The sequence below is a fragment of the Tympanuchus pallidicinctus genome, unplaced genomic scaffold (genome assembly GCF_026119805.1).
Source record: "Tympanuchus pallidicinctus isolate F22 unplaced genomic scaffold, pur_lepc_1.0 scaffold6, whole genome shotgun sequence".
Lineage (NCBI taxonomy): Eukaryota > Metazoa > Chordata > Aves > Galliformes > Phasianidae > Tympanuchus > Tympanuchus pallidicinctus.
The window spans coordinates 20,682,538-20,694,013 of record NW_026294780.1 but is presented as its reverse complement, the minus strand read 5'-3'; positions in this window follow the sequence as shown (position 1 = coordinate 20,694,013).

Sequence of the window (11,476 nt, the reverse complement as noted above, 5' to 3'; positions counted from 1 at the left end):
ACATACAATTATATGGAAGGTCGCACAGAGCATTTGATGGCATTTTCTGCAGTGTTCTGTACCTTGACACTCCTTTAGATCTGCAGTGCGCGTTGTGTCACACGGCTCAAGCACTGCCGTGTGGTTGTGGCATGTGAGAATGAAATGATGCACACACTTAGCAAAGACACTGCAGCGTTCAGCCAGTCCTTAGCCCAGGCTCTTGTTCAGGAATTGCTGTGGAATGGTCAGTATGTTGAGAAGGTCTTAATGCGTGAGTCAGCATCCTCTGCTGCTCCTGCTTGAGAAAGATCTTGATGAAGCATATGGCGACTGCTGCCGACTGTACTTAGTGTACGTTAAAAGAAAAAGCCAATTCCTATTTTTGCCTTATATTGAGAGACTGCTGTCAATTTCAGGTGACTAGCGTTTAATTGATATTTGCTTCTTTGAAAATGGAGTATTATATTCACACGTTGTTCAGTAATTTAGATTCAAAACACAATCTGGCTTTCGGTAAATTTTTTTTCACAAACCTGATAAAATCTTACTTCAAATTAATCTTCCTGTACCATTTGTCATTTGTAAGTTTGGGTGGTTTTGTTTTTGGTGGTTTTTTTTTTGATTATTGATTTGCTTTTCTAAAAAGACCTTAACCTAATGATGCTTGAATACTGAACCCAATAAAAATATCTTTGGTTAAGGTATTTTGTCATTATTAACCTCCTGGAAGCTGGCACCTAAGAATATTTCAGATAACATCTGAACTATAGTGCTGCACATCCCTGCTAGATGAACCACACCTCTCATGTTCTGCATATCTCCAACCACAGCTGTGTTCAGATGCTGTGGACGGAATTGTTGTAATTGTTTTCATGCCCCTCCCTGCAAGCAGTCACTAGGAAATGCTGATTTCAGATAACTCTTCCATGTTTTATGTTCAAAACAGGAAAGGGTGAGTGGGTGTTCTTTACAAATGCCATGAGCTGCAGTGTGACCTGATTTAAATTTCTAGGAAGAGTATCAGTGAATATTCTTACTATCCTTGCTTCTGAGGTTGCATTCTATGTCTATCCATGGTTCAGATCATCAGTAGTTACACAGCTGTGAGTTTTTGGTTTGAGAAATGTGGATCGTGTTACTGCAATACAAGTGCAGTAAGTGCTCAGTAATGTCAGTGTAGTGATATGAAAACAGATCTTAAAGAGAGATTTGCAATTGCTGCATGAGAGTAAGATTAGCAGGGATGGGATGTAGCTATTATGATCTGTATGCAGGTTTGCAAGCGGTGCTTTGCCATTTTTTTCCATCAAGTGGACAAATAGTGGTGGATTCTTACCTTTGTGGTGTTTCATTATTTTCTGGAATCTAAACCTGCAAGCAAATTTTTCCAAGCAGATTGGCCTTATAATAATGGCATCTGGTGCATAATTGGGAATGGTTGAGTTTCAGTGCGCAGAGGTCTGGGAAGTTTATCACATCGTAGCTTTAATAGCAGAGCTATTCTGAAGTTGTCTCAACCCTTGGAACTCATCTGTACCTCACATTTTGTTAGTTTTCTAGTGTAGAGTGTTGTTGTGTACAGCAGGGCATTAAAACGCTCTGCAGTGCAGCATATCTGTGATTCAGATCTCTTAGGAGACCTGGGGATTTGGTCTCTGCTTTCAGCAGTGCCTCTTCTTGTCAGAGCACATCACAACTTAAGTATTTTTCTGCAGGACAAAAGATTCCTTGTGCAGAAATGATCTAATCTTCACCCAACTGCGCTGCTTCCTACAGTTACCTCCAGTGTAACCTTTGTTCTCTGTCCTGCTCTTTCTCCTCATTCCCAATATCTAACAGATCTCCATAAAGCTGACTGCTGAAATCATTACCTCATGTATCAACTTCGGGTACACACATGTACGTAAGTGCACGACGCTTTAGATTTCAGATACTTAAAGCATAGATGTGCAGGGACTACAGGAAAACTTGATTTATCGTTTGGTTACTGTATAACTGCCATCATGGGTTTCCTCTGCTTTTATTTGTAACATCTGGAAATCCCTGTTGGTAAGATGGGAGTAGTGTTTATCTGCTAGTTAATCAGATATGCCAAGAGATGACAAATGAAACTTGCCACGTTTGAATGGCAGCACGTTCCTGCAGCTTCCTGGACTTCCGACGCTTCCGAAAGTACAATCTAAATTCTTCCTTCCCTCAGAGGGATTTTAGCATCACCTACTGGCCACAGCACATATAACCTTAAAGTATGGGAGCAGAGTTAAGGGTAAGATGGGACTTTTACCAAACCACACTCTTGGAGGAGTGAAGACATGAAATATATTGACATACAGTTAATTATGTATGCTATTTTCAAGTTCATCAACGATCAAGAATAAAGAACAGTTAACACTAGTCATTCATGTAAGTTCTCTGTGAAGATGTTAAAGTGCAGTCGTGTGCCTGGAAAAGGTCCTTTAGAGTGAACTGTATTTCAGATATACAGTCTTCCTTTATAAGGATTGGTTCTTCTCACCCAGATACCTTTGATGTCTTCAGATGTTTTTTTTTAAGTTCACTAAAAATGCAGCACTTCAGGCAGGGCCGTCAAGTCAAGATAGTTGATTGATTTTCTTCTCTGTTTTTGGAAAAAATATTTGTTGAGAAAACGCCCTCTATTTTTCCTATCCTTTCATGCCTAGCTTCTAATTTGTTCAGAATTCATCACTGAAATGAAGTGCTTACAATCACAGAACAACCTGACTTGAGGAAGAAATGCACTGATGACCTCCCAACATGGTGGGCAGTCCAGCCTCTGCTTACCCCCGTTGTTGTTGCAGCAGCAACACGAGGAGCAAGCTCGTCACTCCTGGAGCACCATAAGGTAGAACCATAGAATCACCACGGTTGGAAAAGACCTCCAAAGCCATCCAGTCCCCTACCACCAATATAACCCCACAAGGCCATGTCCTTCAATACAGCTTGTAAACATTTCTCGAGCTCTTCCAGGGACGGTGACTCCACCACCTCCCTGGGCAGCCTGCACCGGTGCCCCACCACTCCTTTGGAGAAGAAACTTTTCCTATTATCCAATCTGAGATGTGACAAGGAAGCTGGTAGGTTGGCGTGGAAGCCCATTCTCTCCGTGTCCCAAGGCCACAAGAGACCATGCAGTTGTGACATTTCTTCTCTAGCCTTGCTTAGGAGCTACAAAATAGAGCAGATGTCAGTCCTGTTTTCTACTTTTCTACAGGGCTCTGCTCAGATCCCCTGTTTATCCCAGGAAGCAGAGTGATGGCAGTAGCTCTGCACAGAAACTGTAGAGAGAAATAAAGGGGTTTCCCTTTATTCCCTTATTATTGTCAGAGAGGACAATATCCAGACCCAGGGGGCAAAGTCCAAACGAAGAATTGATTCCTGTACCAGGAAAAATACTGGTTTGTCAAAATAAAGTTTGTTCTGTTACACAATGACCAGTTTCAAGCAGAGATAGTGGTTTGGGCTTGGTTGGTTTGTTTGTCGTGCAAGACATTTCTTACAGCCAGATCAGAATTTCAGAAGAAAACAAGACAGGCAGACAAGTTTAGGCAGATTAGAAATGTGTTTCTAAATCCCCCAGTGATTTTCTTGACCACTGGACTATTTTAGGGTGAAACACATCTACCTTTTAGTCTTTGAAACAGGTTTACAGACAGAGGTTTTTGAAGGCAATTTTTGCACAGAATGGGGCAGAAGTTGAATCTCAATGTTTTGTTGAACAAAAAGCTGTTTCCTGGCCAACTTCACACCTGACACTTAGGAGGACTGCTGGTAAAATAACCTGAGTAGAATATCTACCCTGTAATTTAATCCAGGAATGCACTTCTGCGTACTGCAACACCAGTCCCAGCGCACAATGTGCAAGCAAATATCCAGCAGGATCCTCTACAGAGACACTGACTATTGCTGTGCAGGACCTGGAAGTGGGAATTGTAGCCTTGGAATCCTTGAAAATACTGGCAATGGGAAATTCAATGAAAAATGCTACAGTTCTAAGATTGCAGGTAGATGAAAGTGAAGAAAAATACTTTCTTTCATTCCTAATTAACTTTGCACCTCACGGCCTGAGCACAGAGAAGGCAGCAACACTTCTAGGTCCTACCCAGAATATTGCAGAAATCCAGATAAGTCACAGCCAGTCACAGCACTGAAAAATGCTCATGGGACAGCAAATAATTCCGCTGTTAAAAAGTTTACGAGTAATGGACAAGCTCCATTTACAGAACTTAAGTTGTGGCAGAGAGAGCAGTGAGGTGGTGGAACAGGCTGCCCTGAGAGGTTGTGGATGCCCTGTCCCTGGAGGTGTTCAAGGCCAGGTTGGATGGGGCCCTGGGCAATTCGATCTACTACTTGATGTAGCACAAACCAGAGGTCCCAGTTTGTGTGGAGATGTGTTCCACCTTTCACCTTTATGTGTGTGTAGGCTGCCCCTAAGTATCCAAACACCACGATGGTTCATCGTGCCAACTGTCATCTGTGGGCTATGCAGGAGGCAGCCACAGAGTCCGTAACTCACAGCAGCGCTCCAGAGAAACCGCAGCATTAAAATTAAAGAGGAGATGAAAGCTGTGCTACAAAAGGATTATCCAGGGTCCCGTCCGTGCTGAAAGTACCACATGGCCTCCCTCACAAAATACTGGTGCGCAGCAGTGGACGCCCCCGTGGTGAATCTCTGGGCAGGAGCCTCTTCTTAGAGATGCTGCTGCTGGGTGTTTCTCCTGAGTCTGCATCAGTATCTCCCAAGATCACACATTTGATGGATAAGTGCTGTCCTCATCAATGGGAATGGTTTGCTATGTGGTGGGTATCTGCTGGCCAAAATTATGTGTAATTTTTACTTTCAGTTTAACTTAGGTTTAATTGTCTCGATTTAAGCCTCTTGCACTAACACTAAGCTGCTTTTGTTTTTACTTTGGATCCAATAATTTTAATGTTTCCTCCATATGGCAGTGGGTTTTCAAAGGAAAAAAACAAGGTCTGAGACGGAGTTACTTGAATGGATTGAAATTAGGAAAGTGAAACTAAAAATAGAAATAGGACATATCGAGCTAATGTGACAAACAAGGAGCTTCAGAGTGATAAAAATATGTCATAATTTAGACAAGAAAGTTTGTGTCTTTTGTTCAGTCCTTCTGTATTTACAGGGGATTCTGTTACGACTTCAGCAGTAGCTGAACTAAGGCACGTTTTTCACTGCAAAGAAGGCTGCAGGGTGACCTCATTGCAGCTTTTCAATGCCTAAAGGGAGCCTATAGAGGGGAGGGGAATCAACTCTTTGAAACAGTTGATATGTGTAGGACGAGGGGAAATGGTTTTAAGTTGAGGGAGGGGAGATTTAGGTCGGACATCAGGGGGAAATTCTTTACAGAGGGAGTGGTGAGGTGCTGGAACAGGCTGCCCAGAGAGGTTGTGGATGCTCCGTCCTTGGAGATGTTCAAGGCCAGGTTGGATGGGGCCCTGGGCAGCCTGGTTTAGCATTAAACATGGAGGCTGGTGGCCCTGCATGTGACAAGGGGTTGGAGATTCATGATCCTTGAGGTCCCTTCCAACCCTGGCCATTCTGTGATTCTGTGATTCTGTGAAAGAAGACCCGAGTTGCAGGAGAATAGTTAGCATGGTTTTCTATCAGCTGACTTTCCTCTGCTCACATATATGATGCAGTCACTCTCCGCAGTTGGCCTCTAAGGTAGGAAGTTTTTCAGCAGTTGGATGATCCAAAAGTAGCTTAAACTGTAGTAGTGAACACATTTCCCATCCTCTGAGAGTCCTGTGATGATTTCTGAAAAATGACTGATGATGCATGACATAAAATGTCAGTGACACAGAATCACAGAATCACAGAATCACCCGGGTTGGAAGGGACCTCAAGGATCATGTAGTTCCAACCCCCCTGCCTAGCAGGGCCACCAAACACACACATTCAGATCAGGTTGCCCAGGGCCCCATCCAACCTGGCCTTGAACACGTCCAAGGACGGGGCATCCACAACCTCCCTGGGCAGCCCGTTCCAGGGCCTAACTACTCTCCTTGTAAAGAACTTCCCCCTAACATCCAACCTAAATCTTCCCTCCCTCAACTTGGATCCATTTCCCCTAGTCCTGCTGTTGTCAGCCCTTCTGAAGAGTTTACTCCCCTCCTGGGTGTAGGTTCCCTTCAGGTATTGATAGGCTGCAATGAGGTCACCCCGCAGCCTTCTCTCCTCCAGGCTGAACAAGCCCAACTCCCTCAGCCTGTCCTCATAGGGGAGGTGCTCCAGCCCCCTGATCATCTTAGTCGCCCTCCTCTGGACCCTTTCCAAGATCTCAATGTCTTTCTTGTACTGAGGGCTCCACACCTGGACACAGTACTCCAGGTGGGGCCTCCCAAGAGCCGAGTAGAGAGGGACAATCACCTCCCTGTCCCTGCTGACCACCCCTCTCCTGATGGAGCCCAGGATCCCATTTGCCTTTCAAGCTGCCATCGAAAGTCACTGGGACAACTACTACGTCTCATGTCACCTCTGTCACAAAACTGAGGGTTAAATGGAAACAGGAAGGCTATTGCCATTGCACTCCTGCAACATTCGTCACTGTCACACTGAGATGTGATGGCCCTGTGCACCTGCTGTTCATGATGGGCACGGCTGAACAAAGCCATCAAATGCCTCCATTTGGGAGCTGGGACTGGCACTAAATTTACATTTGCCTTGTCTGGGCTGGGGTTTTCAGAAAGCTCCCAGCTCAATTCTGTTACGGTGCATGGCATTGAGCAGAGACATTCAATGAAGGAGCTACACAGCATTTTACATTCTCAGCCCAAACAAATGAACACACAAAAAAAAGCTGTGCCTGATGGTGGAATAAGAATTATTCATACAAATAGGTAAAGAAGATTTAGATTTTAAAACTCTAACCAAGACAGAATATGGCACTTCTGCTTGTTTATTAGACATCACTTTTTTTTTATCAGGATCTGGAGCCTACCTCATCACCTGTGGAGAGTCTGATGGTGTTCTGCTGCCAGTGGTTACGGCAGTCCTTACGGACAGGGCTACAGCATAATTGGTCTCCCACCATTCACCTGATGGAAAGTCTCTGCTTCTTGCTGGGATGCGTGGGAACCTGGGTTATTCCATGAAAACAAAATCATTCCACTTCATGTTTCTCACATCAAAACTATTCATGAAATCTTACCACACTTGCCGCAGACTTTTGTTTTCTTAATAACCAGGAAAAGAACGACCTCGTTAAAGTGATGTGAGACATCACCCTTTGGATGTTTAACAACTTTTGGAAAACTTTCATTCTGCCGCTTTCTGACATGACTGAAGGCAACAGCATCTAAGTGATGTTTCATAGGCTATATCCAGATTATTAACTGTATTCAGAATATGATTCTTATCTTCTCAAATTTACTGGCTGAGAAAAATTTAGTAAAAATCTGTCAAAGCTCCTGATTTTGTTTTCTTTTCTCCCCTTTGGCACTGAAAACATGAGGTACTGCAGCATTTTACATGAGGATTTCAGAAATGTGGAAAATTATGGAAAGTGTGAGAGTCACAGGTAGGCAGGACGTAACTTCTCTAAGAATTCTGTAAGTGCTCCTCTTGTCTGTTATTATGTCAAAGTGGAGCATAACTTCTGAAGCTATCAGCAACCTAATCCTAAATCTAATCACCTAAAACCTAATCATAGAATCCCCAAGGTTGGAAAAGACCTCTAAGGTCACACAGTCCAACCGTCCACCTTCCACCAATACTCCCCATAAGCCATGTCCCTCAGTACAACATCCCAGTGCTCTCTGAACACCTTCAGGGTCGGTGACTCCCCCACTTCCCTGGGCAGCCCGTTCCAGAGCCTGATCACTCTTTTGGAGAACTATTTCCTAACGTCCAACCTGAGAAATCTCCAGCACTGGCACAACTGCAGGCAGTTTTACTTGATATGGGTGTGCCTGCACCCCCCTTCAGAAATACTCAAACTAAGCTGTAATGTAATGTGAACCTGAACAACAGGATTTTCAAAAAAATTCCTAAAACTCTGCTTAGAAACTATTTTCTAAATGAGCCACTCAGTATAACTGAAACTAAATATTAACAATTTCTACCTTGGGAAAAAAAAAAATGCTTTGTTCCACTCACCACTTAGTGAATATCATACATTTTATAAACAATTTTTTCTTTTCATCTTAGCTTCAGTACTGAAATTTGACTTTGCCCAGTGGTTCATTAGGAACAAGTGTCAACCGAAGTTCAGCTCTCCATTATACAGAGGGAGCTTTAAAGACAATGATCTGTGGCAGACACAAACAAAACCACGGCTCTATGCCTTTTAAACAAAACCCATTTCCCTCCCCCTTCCCTGCAGTAAACAGCTTCTGGCTGCAGATTTGGTCCTTTATAGAAGAGATTTTTAAGATCCCAGATGACCTGTCCAGCAGCCTGGTAATCCTCAAATCATCTGCTTGCCATCCTAATGTGGAGATGTCACTGAAAAGGCTTGTTGACAACCTTCTGTTACATGAAAGATAAGTCTGTAAAACTGCGACCGTTTTAGTGGGTTAAACTTTAACACATGGCTGAATGAAACTCCCCTTTCTGATAAATTCATGGAAGACTGCTGGCAGAAGAAAATAGCATGGAAAAAAATACATCTTTTCCAGTTCACTTTGGGTTAGGGTAAGTGAGAGTGATTTGTATAACACCTTGTGAACTCTCTTAAACATATTTTAAAAGTTATTATTTCGCAAGTCTGAATGTCCTTTCCATGCACATCCTCGTGCAAAATGTTTTAAGCCATCTAAGCACCGTGTTTTATATCAGTATTTAGTTATTTTGTGTATAACAGGTTTGCTTAACAAGGACTCACGTGGCAAAAACACAACAATCAAATGCATTAGTGTCTCCCAGGCTCTGATATTATCAGCATCTATGAATCCTTCAATCAATTTTTCTGTCGAGTAATAAATACTAATCTCAGCTAAACTGTTTTGTTACATATACAGCATGCTCTCATCCCAAACAACTCCTTAATCCACTATTTTAATAATAGTCTGTGGATTAAAGGATCTATACAGTACACTGACACAACGTATTGAGGAAAGGATCTATAGACGGACATTTCAGTGATCCATTTTAATGGCATACAAGCTACCATAGCATTACAGCATCAACAGTCTGCAGATTATTTGGTGGGGTTTGAAGCACGCTGCAGCAATTCAAGTTTAAGGAACCTCCTTTGAGGTGAAAACTCTACTAGATTTACTGGGAGAGGGGACTTGGGAATACAAGCATAGGGCATATGAATACTAACAAGCATTCACATACAATCTGCTGTAAAATATACAGAATATTTTGAGTTTTGAAGCCTGCCGAAATAACACCTGTAACAGCAGAGTCCGCTTTTTTGTCCCCCTCCTCATCTACACATACATCATACTTTCCTCCTTGCATGCTCCGTAGCTTTACAGTATTTCACACTGGAAAACCCACTGTGATGGACTTTTTTTATTTGTTTAAAAAAGAGCATTTGCTCCGAGTAGTTCTACTCCTGCTATTTTTCACCTTCTGAACTAAAGCATAAAGTACTCACTTCTGCTGCCACCCTTGCAGCAGCCATCACCATGCCCTGTCGCCTGACTCACACTGAGCAAAACTAAGGTGCCCTGCAGCATAGGTTCTCCTGTGCACTGGGTGCAGTGTGGACATTGCCTGTAGTTCCTGCTTCTAGCAAGCCCAGGTGTTGCATATGAGGAAAGAATCATAGCATCATAGAATCATAGAGTGGTCTGGATTGAAAAGGACCACAATGATCATCCAGTTTCAACCCCCCTGCTATGTGCAAGGTCATCAACCACTAGATCAAGCTGCCCAGAGCCACATCCAGCCTGGCCTTGAATGCCTCCAGGGATGGGCATCCACAGCCTCCCTGGGCAACCTGTTCCAGTGCGTCACCACCCTCTGTGTGAAAAACATCCTCCTAATATCTAACCTAAACCTTACCTGACTCAGTTTGAAACCATTCCCCTTGTCCTACCACTATCCACCCTCGTTCCAAACAACTCGTGGCCTTGTGCACTGGTAAATGAATACTTGGCACTCAGGAAACAGACCTGCTCCCAGCCAGTGGAAACATATGCTCAGTGGATCACAACAAATAAAACATGAGGCTATATAAGGAATGAGAAAGAAAACCAATACTGAAACCACACTACTTTTTGAAATGTATCACAAGCTCCTACCTGGAGCATTGGCAAGCACAGCTCCCCACTTCAAATTCCCTTACAAACTGTGTTTCCAGGCAGCGCATGGAGCACGTAGGCTGTGAACCACTTCCAGCATGCCAATATCTGACTTTTCTGAATTGCAGTGGTTCCAGGCAGATGCTTTTCAGTAATCTTCCCCAAAAGCTGTGTAGTAAGTATAACATTATCTGAACTGGATAGCAATATGCACTCACTGTAAAATCCTCTTAATGTACGAAGTAGGGCTTCTATAACTTGATACTTTCTAGCTAGTGTTTTCTTTGATTTACTGTGAGACCTGCTCTAGTAGTTCTTACTTCCTGCAGCTCCACCTCAGCTACTGGCCCTTCATTTTTTCCAGATGTTTCTCCCTTTTCTAGCTTTCATCTTCCCTCTGTGGCACTGAGTGCCGACCATCCCACAAGGAACCTTGAGGAAGCAGAGAATTGCTTGTGAGGCCTGAGGGCTGAGCAGGGGCTGCCTGCTCCAAGGAGAAAGGCTCTCAGTCCGTTGTCTGAAGAGGAGGTTGGGGAGAAGAAAAGTAAATACTTCCTGCTCGCCCACCCATCTTTCTTCTGGCTCAGAACCCCTTCTCTGCCTCTCCTTCCCCTCGCTTAGCCACCCCCACTCATATCACCCCGTTATCACCTTAACCCACTGCCCAGGCCAAGCCTGTCTCTCCTCCAGGAGAGCAGCGAGTCCCAGCCAAGGCCCCGAGGAGCTGTCACTGCGCTGAGCCATCAGAGCAGGCCCCAAGCAGCTCTGGCACCACAGAGGCCCCGTGACACAGCCGGCCATCACAAATGCCCTCCTGTCAGAAAGCGTCTCCGAAACCTCCGCAAGATCGGTGCTGACAGATGTTTATTCCCCACTTTTGCACAGGGAGCTGAGGACGCCCTTTGTGCTCACAGCACCACGAGGAAGGCAGGCCGCGCCCGCACTGCTGCGATGCTCATTTCTCTCTTGCAAATCACAGTAAATGAGCATCAGGAGGACGGCGACGCGCAACGGCTTCGGGCGGCAGCACGGGGCTCTTCGCTACATGGCTTCCACACAGACTCCAATAAAGATCGCGTATTTTTATCAGGGCGGCTCTACGACCCTTCTACAACACGGCAGGGCCGCTGCCGGCTACCCAGCACCCGCACCGTCACCTCGGAGCCCTGAGGGAGGCGCTGGGGTCACGCGGGCGGGCAGAGGGCGCCGCGCTGAGGGAGCGCAGCCGGCAGCCAGGAGGCGCCCCGCTACCGGCCGC